Source organism: Macaca fascicularis, chromosome 9 (assembly GCF_037993035.2).
Source record: "Macaca fascicularis isolate 582-1 chromosome 9, T2T-MFA8v1.1".
Taxonomy (NCBI): domain Eukaryota; kingdom Metazoa; phylum Chordata; class Mammalia; order Primates; family Cercopithecidae; genus Macaca; species Macaca fascicularis.
Window position 1 is genome coordinate 83,493,072 of NC_088383.1, and position 14,140 is coordinate 83,507,211.

At 43.6% G+C, this 14,140-nt stretch overlaps 1 non-coding gene across 1 annotated transcript; it reads right to left on the bottom strand.

Moving 5' to 3' along the window:
* Nucleotides 1–6,254: 6,254 nt before the first annotated feature.
* Nucleotides 6,255–6,362, bottom strand: LOC123566945 (U6 spliceosomal RNA). Its single transcript, XR_006689663.1, has one exon. It is a non-coding gene; the product is annotated as a U6 spliceosomal RNA (small nuclear RNA).
* Nucleotides 6,363–14,140: the final 7,778 nt, after the last annotated feature.

Sequence of the window (14,140 nt, forward strand, 5' to 3'; positions counted from 1 at the left end):
TCAGGCTGATTCAAGTGGTTTTTCTACAATTAAATTATTTGTTTCCTGAAACTTTAAAATTATCCCTATTTCCCAATACTAATGGTTTAACTTTGTACTATATAATACTTTGCACGTTTCCAAGCACTTACATGTACATTCCCTCTTTCAATTCTAGCGGGCTCAAATTAGGGATTGGTCCAATGTCATAAAATTAATAAATGGCTGAGCTAGGTCTTGAATCTAGCTCTGTCTGGCTATAAGCCCAGTTATTTTTCCACGACAAGCAGCTAAATATCTACTGGAATGATTGGATGTTGGTAATAATAGAAATAGATGGTTAGGGTAACCCACTGCAATTACATATGTTATTTTTGGTTTTTCTAGGTTCACAGTCCTGAGTACTAAGAGGTTCAGGCTAAAAAGAGAGTTGCTATTGTTAGTGACTCTATTCTCCTCCAGGGTATTTTCCAAGAACTATTCACTAACTAGACTGGGCAGGAACTGGCCATGTGAGAAGGGGGAGGGTAGCTGTGAGGTCAGCAGGCTCTAACTCCTCGGACTCTGAGCCAACTTGTCCAGTTGCTTCAGCCTGAGCCAGGATGAACAAAGCCAAGTTAGGCAGGAGTCAGGCATCCTATTCAACCAAGTTCAACAGAGGAGAGTCCAAGGAAAGCAGAATTTCAGGGTAGGTTTTTAATTCAGTAAGCTGACACTTGGGAAATGGCAGTCAAATAAATGCAGAAAGGCAATGATTCAATTGACTTTGTTCTAGGTTAGTGTTTCTCAAATAAGGAAGCTGAAGCGAGTGCTCCAGAATCCTAATGTCCTTGGACCACTCAGCTTCTGGTGCACCAGTAGGGCTGCCTTTTTTCTATCTATAAAACATAACTTCGGCTGGGCACTGTGGCTCACGCCTATAATCCCAGCACTTTGGGAGGCCAAGGTAGGCGGATCACAAGGTCAAGAGATCAAGACCATCCTGGCAAACATGGTGAAACCCTGTCTCTACTAAAAATACAAAAATTAGCTGGGCATGGTGGCACTTGCCTGTAGTCCCAGCTCCTCAGGAGGCTGAGGCAGAAGAGTAGCTTGAACCTGGGAGGCAGAGGTTGCAGTGAGCCAAGATCATGCCACTGCACTCCAGCCTGGCGACAGAGCAAGACTCCATTATATATACATATACATACATATATATATATATATGTATATATAAACTTACCTGTTGATCTATGCTGGGTTGGACATGAGGGAAATCCCTTTCACCTACATTTTCTTTCCAGGCACTTCAGGACACTGAGACTTGCTAATCAAATCGTTTCCACCCACTATATTCACTACCCCCAATTATATAGACCTCAAACTTCCAACTCTACCTCTTCCTCTAACTCTTTGATGGAAAATGCTAGTCAATCTGTACTTTATTTCAAATAGAGTGGTCACATACTGGGAAGGGATCAAGAAAATCATGAGATATTAGAAGATGGTAGAGTATGATGGCCTTAAGTAAATGTCAGTGAGAGGACACTTAGAAATGATTGAAATCACAAGGCATAAATTCAGCAACTGCTCTTAAGTTTTCTTTTCTTTTCTTTTTATTTTTTGAGATGGAGCCTCTCTCTGTCCCTCAGGCGGGAGTGCAATGGCGTGATCTCGGCCCATTGCAACTTCTGCCTCCCGGGTTCAAGCGATTCTCCTGCCTCAGCCTCCTGAGTAGCTGGGATTACAGGCACCTGCCACCATGCCTGGCTAATTTTTGGATTTTTAGAAGAGAAGGAGTTTCGGCCAGGCGCGAGGCTCACGCCTGTAATCCCAACACTTTGGGAGGCCAAAGCGGCCGGATCACGGAGTCAGAAGATCCAGACCAGACCATCCTGGCTCATACGGTGAAACCCCGTCTCTACTAAAAAATACAAAAAGAAATTAGCCGGGCTTTGTGGCGGGCGCCTGTAGTCCCAGCTACTAGGGAGGCTGAGGCAGGAGAATGGCGGGAACCCGGGAGGCGGAGCTTGCAGTGAGCCGAGATTGCGCCACCGCACTCCAGCCTGGGCGACAGAGCAAGGCTCCGACTCAAAAAAAAAAAAAAAAAAAAGAAGAGATGGAGTTTCACCATATTGGCCAGGCTGGTCTCAAACTCCTGACCTCAAGTGATCTGCCTGCCTCGGCCTCCCAAAGTGCTGGGATTACAAGTGTGAGGTACGGTGCCCAGCCTCTGCTATTAAATTTTCTAAGAGAAATGTGCTTCCAGCCTCCTTTTAAAAGTATTTTCCACGGTTAGCAAGATTCTTGAATCCACCGTTGATCTATTTTGTTTCTCCTTTGTTCCGTGCTGCCTGCTGCCGTCCCTCCTAAATGATACTAGCACAGAAGATATCTGTTTGACATACTGGGAAGCCATATGAGGGCTTCAGGAAAGGGAAGGGTCAAGCCAAACAGCACAGGAAAAATAAGAATTTTACCATGAATTGATTTTTCTACCTTTCATTTTCACTGTATTCTGTATTTCTGAGGTGGTCTTTTAAAATATTTTCTCCACTCTTCTGTGGAAGGAAGGAAGGAAGAGAAAGAAAGAAAGAAAAAGAAAATATGACAAATACCTTTTACCTCTACCCTGACATGTTTTCATCATGCGCTGCTGATATTCAGTCCAGAAGCAAGTACGGGAAGAATGATGCAACCTCAGATGTTAGGACATCAGGACTGTGGCCAAAGAATTTTCACAACATACATGGAGCCTGGCCAGGCTTCAGCTTTGGCTAGACACAGGTTATTCTACACGGAGCTCTCCCTTGCCAGTTCTAAAATCTGCAGGGCTCTGACTTTCCCAGCATGATTGCCATATATATCACACTCTCTCTCTCTTTTTTTTTTTTTTTTTTTAATCCAGTTCAGTGTTTTGGGGAAGGGAGCAAAGTAATTAGAGAAATCACCAATTGGAAAAGTTTTGGTCACAATATTGAAATAATTTGCAGAATCCTCGAGACTTCTTCCATCATCATGGAGCAAATATTCTTGGTTGGCTCTAAAAGGATGTTTACCTTGTAAATGTATAAATGATTAATCCTTTTTTTTTTTTTTTTTTTTTGAGACAGAATCTCGCTCTGTCACCCATGCTGGAGTGCAGTGGCATGATCTCGGCCCATTGCAACCTCTGCCTCCAGGGTTCAAGGAATTCTCCTGCCTCAGCCTCCCTAGTAGCTGGGATTACAGGTGCACACCACCATGCCTGGCTAATTTTTGGATTTTTAGTAGAGAAGGGGTTTCACCATGTTGGCCAGGCTGGTCTCAAACTCCTGGCTTCAAGTGATCTGCCTGCCTTGGCCTCCCAAAGTGCTGGGATTACAGGTGTGAGCCACTGCACCTGGCCTAATAGGATAGGTGCATTCTCATTAATGACTTACATTCTTCCCCTTTTCTTATGAACCTTACCACACAGATTTGAATAAATTATAATCCTTGGTTCATGACCAATTGTCAGTGGTTCATGCATGGTACCTTTTGTTTGTAGTTAATTGGATTTACAATGTAATGAATATCCACCACTATTCCAAAACAAAGCTGATGTGAACATTCCTGTACATGTTTTCTTGAGTTCATGTGCATGCATTTTGCTAAGCACTTATATAGGCTAGAATTGCCGCATCAAGGGTTATGCATATGTTTGGCTTTAGCAGAGATTGCCAAACAGTTTTTCAAAATGCACTACCACCAGCAGTGAATAAAAATGCCACTTGCTTTAAATGGTTGTCAATACTTTGTATTCTTTGTCTTTTAAATTTTAACCATTTTACTGGGTATGAAGATTGTCTTACTCTTTAACCCCTTAAAAGCTGACTTCTGTTCCCATTACTTTATACAGTTAAAGGAGGTGCTTCTGAAGATATCTCTATTAAGCTCTTGATCACCAAATTTGATGACTTTTCTTCAATTCTTGTCCTTCATCTCTCAGTAATATTTAACACCACTTTCTTCTTGAAACTCTATTTTTTGACTTCTATCATACGGCATTATTCTAGAAGGTATGCATTTATCATTTATCCACAATTCCAAAATCCAATATACCCCCTGAAAACTAATTTTTTTTTTTTTGAGATGGAACCTTGCTCTCAAGGTTTATTTTATTTTATTATTATTATTTTTTTTGAGATGGAACAAAGCTGGAGTGCAGTGGCGCAATCTGGGTTCACTACAATCTTTGCTTCCCAGGTTCAAGCAATTCTCGTGCTTAGCCACCCGAGTAGCTGGGACTAGAGGTGCTTTGCCACCATGTCCAGCTAACTTTTGTATTTTCAGTACAGACGGGGTTTCACCATATTGGCCAGGCTGGTCTCAAACTCCTGACCTCAAGTGATCACTCCCTTGGCCTCCCAAAGTGCTGGGATTACAGGTGTGAGCCATTGCATTTGAATTGTTTTTCTTTTTTCTTTTTTTTTTTTGAGACAGGGTCTTGCTCTGTTCCAGGCTGGCGTGCAGTGGCACAATCATGGCTCACTGCAGCCTCTACCTCCCAGGCTCAAGTGATCCCCCCGACCTCAGTCTCCCGAGTAGCTGGTACTATAGGCATGCACCACCATTCCCAGCTAATTTTTAAATTTTTTGTAAAGATGGGGTCTCATTATGTTGCTCAGGCTGGTGAAATTTTTATATACTCATTTAATGGCACACTCATCCTGAACTGTCACAAGACTATTTTTGGTCCTTCTTTAACCCACTTATGAATATTCACAGGATTCATCAGAGCTTTATCAATGTGTTTGACTGTGAGATACTTTCCCAGTCCCTGTTCTATAATATAGAGTATAGGCACTATATTGTCTTCTCAAATCAGTAAATTCCAAATTCTCAAATATTTCTAACTGACTCGGAGTTTTGGGCAAAATCTTGTGGACTGTAGTTGAAAAAGCATAGCCCTCAGAGTCCGATGAAACTGGGCATGGAGCCTACTTCGCTTAATGTCTCGAAACGACAGTTGTTGTTGCTTTTTATTTATTTCTTTTTCTTTTACTTTTTTTTTTTTTAATTGAGATGGGTTTCACTCTTGTCACCCAGGCTGGAGTGCAATGGCACACTTTCGGCTCACTGCAACCTCCGCCTCCTGGGTTCATGCGATTCTCCTGCCTCAGCTTCCTAAGTAGCTGAGATTACAGGTGCCCACCACCAAGCCCAGCTAATTTTTTGTATTTGTAGTAGAGATGGGCTTTCACCATGTTGGCCAGGCTGGTCTTAAACTCCTGACCTCAGGTGATCCACCCCCCTCAGCCTCCCAAAGTGCTGAGATTACAGGTGTGAGCCATTGTGCCTGGCCTGTTGTTTTTTATTTCTAAAAGAGGGATGAAAACAGCTAGCTGATAAGGCTGTGAATATCTTCACTTGCATGACTCACATATCTACAACTCAATGTACTGTATTGAACACTGAGTTTACCATCCGGCCCTCCCCCTGACCATCTGCTTTTTTGTTTCCTATCTCAGGGCATGTCACTAACTGCCCAACCACTGGCTCAACTCAGAAACCTAAGCATCATCCTTAGTTTATTTCTTATTTTCCAGTCCTCTAGCAAGTCCTACCAATTCTAGGTTCTGAAGATTTCTCGATTCTGTATACTTCTCTCTATTCCCATCCTACCTATTTTATTATAAAAACCTAACTTGTTATTCTATTTCCAGTGTTACTTTTTTTCACTTCACTCTCCACACTAAAGCCAAAGTGATCAATGTAGACATGGTTCTATCAGTCTCTTGCTTACAGAGTTCCGCTGGCTTCCTATTGCCCTGAGTCAAAGCCCTAATTCTATCATGACTTCCAAGGCCTTGCAAGGTTCTCTGTTGACTTCTCTGGAATTATCTAGAAAATACTTTTGGTTTTGGACAGGTGCGGGGGCTCATGCCTGTAATCCCAGCAGTTTGGGAGGCCGAGGCAGGCAGATCACCTGAGGTCAGGAGTTCAGGACCAGTCTGGCCAACATGGCGAAACCCTGTCTCTACTAAAAATACAAAAATTAGCCAGGTGTGATGGTGGGCGCCTGTAATCCCAGTTACTGGGGAAGCTGAGGTGGGGGAATCACTTGAACCCGGGAGGTGGAGGTTGCAGTGAGCTGAGATTGTGCCACTGCACTCCAGCCTGGGTGACAGAGTGAGACTCCATCTCAGAAAAATAAATAAATAAATAAAAAATACTTTTGGTTTTCTGATGTGTCATACTTTCTTGTTCTCTGGCTTTTGACCAGCCTTTACTTGCAGTCTGAAGCACTCTTTTCTCCACTCTTTATTTTTATCTTTAAATGTAATTGTTTCACAAATTTGCACGTCATCCTTGCACAGGGGCCATGCTAATTTGCTCTGTATCGTTCCAATTTTTAGTATATATGCTGCTGAAGTGAGCACCTTTTCCCCACTCTTTTTTAATTTTAATTTTTATTTTATTTTATTTTTTTTTTTGGAGATAGAGCCTAGCTCTGTCACCCAGGTGGGAGTGCAGTGGCGCGATTTCAGCTCACTGTAACCTCCACCTCCGGGGTTCAAACGATTCTCCTGCCTCAGCTTCCTGAGTAACTGGGATTACAGGCGCCTGCCACCACGCCCAGCTAATTTTTGTATTTTTAGTGGAGACGGGGTTTCACTGTGTTGGCCAGGCTGGTCTCAAACTCCTGACCTCGTGATCTGCCTTCCTCAGTCTCCTAAAGTGCTGGGATTACAAGTGTGAGCCACTGTGCCTGGTCCTTTAATTTTAATTTTAATTTAGAAACAGGGGTCTTACTATGTTGACCAAGCTGGTCTTGGACTCCTGGCCTCAAGCAATCCTCTCATCTCAGCCTCCCAAAGTACTGGGATTATAGGCATAAGCCACCACACCCACCATTCCCCACTCTTTACCTGGCTAATTCCATGCAAATTCAAACCTTACCTTGGATGAGATTTCTTTCTGGAAACCTAACCTGTTAATGGATTGAATTATGGTCGCCCAAAATTCACAGGTTTAAGTCCTAACTACTAATATGACTATATTTGGAGATGGGGTTTTTAAAGAGATACTTAAGTTTAAGTGAGGTCATAAGGGTGGGGTCCTAATCTGATAGAGGTGATGTAATTGTAAGAAGAGGTAGAGAGGCTAGGCAAGGTGGCTCAATCCTGTAATCCCAGCACTCCCGCTTCAGTGGATCACCTGAGGTCAGGAGTTCAAGACCAGCCATGACCAACATGGAAACCCCGTCTCTACTAAAAATACAAAAATTAGCCAGGCCTGGTGGCAGGTGCCTCTAATCCTAGCTACTCAGGAGGCTGAGGCAGGAGAATTGCTTGAACTCAGGAGGCAGCGGTTGTAGAGTGGTGTGATCTCACACCACTGCACTCCAGCCTGGGAGACATAGTAAGATCCTGTCTCAACAACAATAACAAAAAAAAAAAAAAAAAACTGGTGGAGACACCAGGGGTATGTCTGCACAGATGTAATCACCCTATAAGTTCTTCTTGCCCATAGCAAAGACAAAACTAGTTCACTGAGAACATGCTATTGCAGTGAAGAAAGAGTTTAATCAACATCAGGCTGGCCATGCAGGACATACAGTATTACTCAAATCAGTCTCCCCAAAGGCTCAGAGGTTAGGGTTTTTATGGACAGTTTGGTGGGGGGTAGGGGGTTCTAGGGAAAGGGTGCTGCTGATTGGTTGGGGATGAAATCACAGGTGTGTGGAAAATAGTCTTTATATGCTGAGTCTGCCAGTGGGACCACAGGACCAGTTGAGTCATTAGTCATGAGTCTAGGTGGGGTCAGTATGGAAAACATCTCGGAAAAACAGTCTTAGGTTCTACAATAGTGATGTTATCTATGGGAGCAATTGGGGAAGTCATAAGTCTTGTGACCTTATACCACATGGTGGTACCTCTGAGCAGTAAGGGATTATAGGAACTACACCTACATTTTAGCAAAATTCATGTCATTCCCTTAATCCTAATCTTGTGGCCTTTCCTTAGTCTTACAAAAGCAGTTTCAGCCCCTGAACAGGGATTGGATTCATTTTAGGGACTATTGTCATCCTTGCTTCAAAGTTAAACTAAATTGCTCCCAAAGAGAGCTTGGTCTGTGCCCAGGAATGACCAGGGATAGCTTGGAGGTCAGAAGCAAGATGAAGTCAGTGTTGTCAGATTTCTCTTACTGTCTTAATTTTGCAAAGGTGGTTTCACAGAGAAGGCCATGTGAGGAGACAGTGAGAAAGCAGTTGTCTGCAAGGCAAAAAGAAAGGCCTCAGGAGAAACCAGCCTTGCCAGCACTTGGTCTCCAACTTTCAACCTTTAGAACTGTGAGAAAATAAAGTTTTGTTCTTTAAGCCACCTAGTCTGTGTTATTTTGTTATGGTTGCCTTCGCACACTAACACACAATCTTTTGAGGCGGAGTTTTGCTCTCGTCACCCAGGCTGGAGTGCAGTGGTATGATCTCGGCTCACTGTAACCTCCACCTCCTGGGTTCAAGTGATTCTCCTGCCTCAGTCTCCAGAGTACCTGGGATTACAGGTGAGCGCCACCATGCCCAGCTAATTTTTGTATTTTTAGTAGAGATGGGGTTTCGCCATGTTGGCCAAGCTGGTCTCAAACTTCTGACCTAAGGCGATCCGCCTGCCACAGCCTTCCAGAGTGCTGGGATTACAGGTGTGAGCCACTGCGCCCAGCCCCTAACACATAATCTTTCCTGTCTTCCCATAGTGTGCCTTAGAACTTTTACCACATGATATTGTAGTTATCTGTTTTGTTCTTTATGTCCTCCTTTTAGACTGGAAGCCATCCAAGAGCAGAGATTTGTCTAGCTTCTTCATCACCATAACCCTAGCACTTGCAAAGTAGCTAGCACATTGTAAAGAAAAAAAACAAACTGTTTTTCTCTCTACACATCCGACACAAAACACTTATGTGAAGAGATGTGTGGGTTTTCCGCCACACACCAAGCAATTCTCCAGCAGATGCCAACTGGGTGTCCTGTAATTCAATTCCATTCTGACACTGTCTACCTGGAGATTGGGTCAGATCCCACAGGTTAAGGGTTCAGTCCCAAAAGGCTGTCCTGCTTCAGGCACTAGTCCTAAGTCCCAGGTTTTGTCTTGTGTTTCTGGTTGGCTGATTACAAATTGGGTTCCCACAACCCTCCTTCCCCAGGATTTGGTTTAATAGTTTATATCATAAAGAATATAGGTCTGGGTACAGTGGCTCATGCTTGTAATCCCAGACTTTGAGAGATCAAGGCAGGCGGATCTCTTGAGGCCAGGAATTTGAGATCAGCCCGGCCAACATGGTAAAACCCTGTCTCTACTAAAAATACAAAAATTAGTTGGGTATGATGGCACACATATGTAATCCCAGCTACTCAGGAGGCTGAGGCAGGAGAATCGCTTGAACTTGGGAGGCAGAGATTGCAGTGAACCAAGATAACACCACTGCACTTCAGTGTGGGCAACAGAGTGAGACTCTGTCTCAAAAAAAAAAAAAAAAAAAAAAAGAAAAAAAGAAAAAATAGATAAAGGATACAGATGAACAGCAAGATGAAAAGATGCATAGGGTATGATATGGGGAGGGATAGAGACACCCTCCTTGTCTAACCACACAAGGGGTTTGTTCACCTTGCACGCTGCCTAGACAGAGCCTATTCATCAAGACAGGGGAATTGCAATAGACAAAGAATAATTCACGCAGAGCTGGCTGTGCAGAATACCAGAGTTTTATTATTACTCAAATCAGTCTCTCTGAGCATTCGGGGATCAGAGTTTTTAAAGACAAGTTGGTGGGTGAGGGGAAGCCAGTGAGCCAAGAGTGCTGATTGGTCAGGGAAGAAATCATACGGAGTCCAAGCTGTCTTCTTGCACTGAGTCAGTTCCCGGGTGGGGGCCACAAGATCAGATGAGCCAGTTCGTCCATCTGGGTGGTGCCAGCTGATCCATCAAGTGCGGGGTCTGCAAAATATCTCAAGCACTGATCTTAGGAGCAGTTTAGGGAGGGTCAGAATCTTGCAGCCTCCAGCTGCATGACTCCTAAACCATAATTTCTAATCTTGTGGCTAATATTAGTCCTGCAAAGAGGCAGTCTAGTCCCTAGGCAAAAAGGTGGTCTGTTTTGGGAAAGTGCTGTTATTGTCTTTGTTTTAAACTATAAACTGAGTTTCTCCCAAAGTTAGTTTAACCTATGCCCAGGAATGAAAAAGGACCTCTTGGAGGGTAGAAGCAAGTTTGAGTCGATTACATTAGATCTCTTTTACTGCCTCAGTCATAGTTTTGCAAAGGCAGTTTCACTATTACTCAGGAAATTCCAAGAGTTTTAGGAACTCTGTCATAGGAACCTGGGACAAAGACCAAATGTATTTCTTATTCCACATACATTATGGGCACTCAATTAATATTTTTGAAAATAATAAATAAATTAGTGAAGTAGCACATGTAAACTACTATAGTTCTCAGTACATATCAACAGTAAGTGTAACCAGGCTCGATGGCTCACGCCTGTAATCCTAATCCCAGAATTTTGGGAGGCTGAGGCAGGTGGATCACTGAGATCAGGAGTTCAATACAGGACTGGCCAACATGGTGAAACCCCGTCTCTACTAAAAATACAAAAATTATCCAGCCATGGTGGTGGGCACCTGTAATCCCAGCTACTTGGGAGGCTGAGGCAGGAGCATCGCTTGAATCCGGGAGCTGGAGGTTGCAGTGAGCTGAGATCGTGCCATTGCACTCCAGCCTGGGCAACAAGAGCAAAACTCTGTCTCAAAAAACAAAAAAATAAAACAGTAAGTGTGAGATCACTTTTTTTGTTTTTGAGACAGGATCTCACTCCGTTGCCCAGGCTGTAGTGCAGTGGCATGACCACATGCCCAGATGGTTTTTAAGTTTTTTGTAGGGATGAGGTCTTTCTCCTGTTTCTGATTGCTTTTGCCTGTCACCAGCTCCCTCTCTGACCCAGTAAATGTAGTTGCAGCTTGATATCCCTGTGTTGCCCAGGCTGGAGTGCAGTGGCACAATCTTAGCTCACTGCAACCTCTGCCTCCCGGGTTCAAGCGATTCTCCTGCCTCAGCTTCCAGAGTAACTGGAAATATAGGGGCCCGACACCATGCCTGGCTAATTTTTATATTTTTAGTAGAGATGGGGTTTCACCGTATTGTCCAGGCTGGTCTTGAACTCCAGACCTCAAGTGATCCTCCTACCTCGTCCTCCCAAAGTTCTAAGATTACAGGGATAAGCCACCTCGCCTGGTCCCCAACTCCATCTTCCTTCTAACTTGCAAGCTGTCTCTGTTCATTCTTGGGTGTAGGGTGAACTAACTTTAGGAGGAACTTAGTTTATAGTTTATTCTTCTTCTTGTTATTATTATTATTGGAGACAGAATTTTGCTCTTGTTGCCCAGGCTGGAATGCAACGGCGTGATCTCAGCTCACTGCAACCTCTGCCTTGTGGGTTCAAGGGATTCTCCTGCCTCAGCCTCCCAAGTAACTGGGATTACAGGCATGCACCACCACACCTGGCAATTTTTTATTTTTAGTAGAGACGGGGTTTCACCATGTTGGCCAGACTGGTCTCGAAATCCTGACCTCAGTTGATCCACCCGCCTCTGTCTCCCAAAGTGCTGGGATTACAGGTGTGAGCCACCACGCCCGGCCAATGATTTATAGTTTAAAACAAAGGCCCTTTCCCAAAACAAACCCTTTTCTTGCCTGGGGACTAGATGGCCTTTGGAGGACTAACAAATTAGCCAAAAGATTAAAAATTATGGTTTAGGAGTCATGCAGCTGGAGGCTACAAGATTCTGACCCTCCCAAATTGCTCCTGGGAATAACATCACTATTGTAAAGCCTAAAATCAGTGCTTGAGATATTTTGCAGACCCTGCACTTCATGGGTCAGCTGTTACCACCCAGATTGATAAACTGGCTCATCTGATCTTGTGATCCCCACACCAGGAACTGACTCAGCGGCAAGAAGACAGCTTCGACTCCCTATGACCTCATCTCCAATCCAACCAATCAGCAGTCCCGGCTCACTGACTTCCCCCAACTCACCAAAAGTTGTACTTAAAACCTCTGATCCCCAATGCTGGGGGAGACTGATTTGAATAATAATGAAACTCCGGTCTCCCGCAAAGCCAGCTCTGCCTGAATTACTCTTTCTCTATTGCAATTCCCCTGAAAAATTGGCTCTGTCTAGGCAGCAGCCAAGGTGAACCCATTGGGCAGTTACAAGCCACTGCGCCTGGCTAAAAATTATGTTTTGAATAGGTAATACATTTGCATGCTTCAAAAATTCCAAAGGCCAATTTCCTTCGCTGGAGGCATCTTTTGTGGACTTTGAGAGATATACATACCAATCCGTACAGCAAGAAAAGTATAGTGTACACTATTCCCTACCTTTCACTAAACAATGTATCCTGGAAATCTTTCTATATCAGTACAGAAAGACCATAGTCAAACAGAAGTTTTTGCATGTTGTCATTGTCTTATCTTCCTAATCCCCCATTCTTTCCTTAATCCATTCTAATATGGCTTCTGTATCTTCTAATGGAATCACTATTTTCTTTTTTTTTTGAGATGGAGTCTTGTTCTGTTGCCAGGCTGGAGTGTAGTGGTGCTATCTCGGCTCACTACAACCTCTGCCTCCCAGATTCAAGTGATTCTTCTGCCTCAGCCTCCTGACTAGCTGGCACAATAGGCGTGCACCACCACGCCCAGCTAATTTTTGTAGTTTAGTAGAGACAGGTTTCACCATGTTGGCCAGGATGGTCTCGATCTCTTAACCTTGTGATCCACTCACCTTGGCCTCCCAAAGTACTGGGATTATAGGCATGAGCCACTGCTCCCAGCTTAGAATCACTATTTTCAAGATCATTAAAGACCTTCCATTGCCAAATCCAGTAGTTGTGTGCCAGTCCTTATCCTATTATACTTCTTGACAGCATTTGATACAGCAAACCCTATCTTCCTCTTAAAACACCTTATTGCCTTGTGGAGAATAATTTTCTGTGAAGAGAATGAAGCACAGGACACAGGGCTTTTCACTGGCACCTGCTCCTTCCAACGACCTACAAGGAATTCTAGACATGAGTTCACAAGGTCATGTAATTCTGTATAATTTGCAAACTATTTTTACCGCAGTCAATCAAGACCACTGTCTCTTTTCACTCTGACCTCCTCTTGATCACATTTCTTTCTGCATTTTGGGATCCAGCTCAGGAGAGTTGAGTTACAAACGTTTAGTTTGGATTTGGTCGTACCAGTGTGGTCATACCAGTATAGAAGGAGTTTCAGGAATATTCCTTCTATCTCTGCACCATCTCACTCAGGGTTGTGACATGAAAGTGCAAGGCTTGAGGTCATATGACAACATCAACATGTCTATGGCATTCCGCTCTGTGAGTACATAAAATTGGGGGCCCGGCACGGTGGCTCATGACTGTAATCCTAGCACTTTGGGAGGCTGAGACGGATGGATCACTTGAGCCCAGGAGTTCGAGACCAGTCTGGCCAACATCGCGAAATGCTGTCTCTACAAAAGATACAAAAAATTAGGTGTTCATGGTGGGCACGACTGTAGTCCCAGTTACTCAGGAGGCTGAGGCATGAGAATTGCTTAAACCCGGGGGGCAGAGATTGCAGTAAGCTGAGTCATGCCACCGAACTCCAGCCTGGGTGACAGAGTAAGACTCTGTCTCAAAGCAAAAAAAAAATTGGGAAAAACAGTGTTTGAAACACGTAGAACCAGAAACTAATCTGTAAAAAATTCTTCTAATTTGAACCATATAAACTTGTAAACAGAGGAATTAGATTATCATTGACAGCGTATCAAATTAGAAATCCTCTTCTGTTAGGAATATACTTGATCATGCAGCGTGTATATCTAAAAATGCGCTGTTTTTAAAAATGGGTATCAGACAAAATTTGTCAGAATTCCTGTTTCTAGGGCAGAAACCTGAAGAGTACTACAGTGAGTACACACGTGTATGAAGTAATGGGTTTTATTTATTTATTTATTTATTGTTATTTATTTATTTGTTTGTTTGAGATGGAGTCACCAAGGCTGGAGTGCAGAGGTACAATCTCAGCTCACTGAAATGTCTGCCTTTTCGGGTTCAAGTGATTCTCCTGTCTCAGCCTCCCGAGTAGCTGGAATTACAGGTGAGTGTCACCACGCCTGGC